Source organism: Trichechus manatus, unplaced genomic scaffold (assembly GCF_000243295.1).
Source record: "Trichechus manatus latirostris isolate Lorelei unplaced genomic scaffold, TriManLat1.0 scaffold00208, whole genome shotgun sequence".
In the NCBI taxonomy this organism is placed as follows: domain Eukaryota; kingdom Metazoa; phylum Chordata; class Mammalia; order Sirenia; family Trichechidae; genus Trichechus; species Trichechus manatus.
Window position 1 is genome coordinate 552,817 of NW_004444144.1, and position 2,540 is coordinate 555,356.

Here is a 2,540-nt window from a genome sequence, read left to right on the forward strand (position 1 = left end):
AGGGAAGGACAACACACAATACAGGGGAAGTCAGCACAACTGGACCAAAGCAAAAGCTAAGAAGCTTTCTGGACACGTCCAAACACTTTGAGGGATAGAGTAGCTGGGGCTGGAGCCTGGGGACCATAGTTTTGGGGAACATCTCAGTCAATTGACATAACAAAATTTATTAAGAAAATGTTCTGCATCCCACTTTGGTGAGTGGTGTCTGGGGTCTTAAAATCTTGGGAGCAGCCATCTAATATGCATCAATTGGTCCATCCCACTTGGAGCAAAGGAGAATGAAGAAAACCAAAGACATAAGGAAAAGATTGGCCCAAGAGACTAAAGGACCACATAAACCAGAGACTCCACCAGCCTGAGACAGGAAGAACTAGATGGTGCCAGGTACCACCCATGACCGTCTTGACAGGGAACACAACAGAGAGTTCAGGACAGAGCAGGAGAAAAGTGTGGAGCAGAACTCAAATTCTAGCAAAAAGACCAGGCTTAATGGTCTGACAGAGACTGGAGGAACCCCTGAAACTATGGCCCCTGGATGCTCTGTTAACCCAGAACTGAAACCATTCCCAAAGCCCACTCTTCAGACAAAGATTAGACAGGACACCCTGGTGGTGTAGTGGTTAAGTGCTATGGCTGCTAACCAAAAAAAAGGTCGGCAGTTCTAATCCACCAGGCTGTCCTTGGAAACTCTATGGGGCAGTTCTACTCTGTCCTATTGGGTCACTATGAGTCGAAATTGACTCAACAGCAACGGGTGTGCGTCCGTGTGTGTGTGTGTGTGTGTGTGTGTGTGTGTGTATAAAACAAAAGGAGCCCTGGTGGCGCAGTGGTTAAGGGCTGCTAACCAAAAGGTCAGCAGTTCGAATCTACCAGGCACTCCTTGGAAACCCTATGGGGCAGTTCTACTCTGTCCTGTTAGGTCACTATAAGTTGGAATTGACTCGACAGCAATGGGTATAAAACAAAAAATAATACATGTGTGTAGTGTACTTCTTAGTTCAATCGAATACGTGAGACCAAAAGGGTGGCTCCCATCGGGAGGTAGGATGAGAAGGCAGGAAGGGACAGGAACTGGTTGAATGGACACAGGGAACCTGGGGTGAAAAGGGGAGTGTGCTGTCACATCGTGGGGATTGCAACTAATGTCACAAAACTATATGTGTATAAATTTTTGTATGAGAAATTAGCTTGAGCTGTAAATTTTCACCGAAAGCACAATAAAAAATAAATAAATAAAGTGCAAGGGGCTTAACATCAAGTATATCCCACACCCAAAACTTGCTAAACCCATAAGCCAGAGCCTGTTATCAATGCTAGGATTTAATTTATCTTTTCCATAAAATCTTTAAAAAATATAATTGTTGCCCTCTTTTAGAATTTTTCTCTCAAAAATAATTAAACATATAATTACCATAACACCAAAAACCAAACCAGTTGTTGTTAAGTTGACTCCAACTCATGGCAACCCCACATGTTTCAGAGTAGAACTATGCTCCACAGGGTTTTCAAGGCTGTGACCTTTCAGAAGCAGATTGCCAGGCCTTTCTTCTGAGGCACCTGTGAGTGGGTTCAAAGCACTAACTTTTCAATTAGTAGCCCAGCACTTAACTGTTTGTGCCACCCAAGAACTCCAGAATTACAATACGACCCAGCAATTCTACTCCTAGGTATATACCCAAAAGAACTGAAAGCAGGAATGCAAACAATTACTTGTACATGAATGTTCATTGCAGCACTATTCACAACAGTCAAAAGATAGAAACAACCTAAATGTCCAACAACAGATGAATGGATAAACAATTGTGGTTTATCCATACAATGGAGTATTACTCAGCCATAAAGAGAAATGAAATTCTGATACATACATGCTACAACGTGGATAAACCTTGAAGACATTTTGCTGAATGAAATAAGTTAGATACAAAAAGACAAACATTTTATGATTACACTTACATAAAATATCTAGAATAGGAAATGTATAGAGATCAAAGTTTATTAGTGTTTATCAGGGGCAGGCGAGGTGGGAAAGGCATTGTTCAGGAAGCAATGAGTATTTGTTTAAGGTGATGGAAAACTTGGCAACTGGTGATGGTTGCATAATATGAGTTATGTAATCGTTGTCACTGAATTGTACTTGTAAAAAATGTTGAATTGGCAAATGTGTTATATATATTTCTTACAACAATAAAAATATTATAATCATAAAAAAATCCGTGGTTCAGAACAACAATGAATCCATGAACCATCTCATAACATGAATGAAACTGGAGGACATTATGCTGAGTAAAATAAGTCAATCACAAAAGGACAAATATTGTATGAGACCTCTATTGTAAAAACCCATGAAAAGATTCACGCACAAAATGTAACAATCTTTGTTGGTTACCAGGGATGGGAGGGGTGGGGGGGAACTACTAAATAGACAATAGATAAGTGGTATCCTGGGTGAAGGGTGAGACAGTACACAATACAGGAGAAACTAGCACAACTTGTACAAGGAAAGGTCATGGAAGCCCCATAGACACATCCAAACTCCC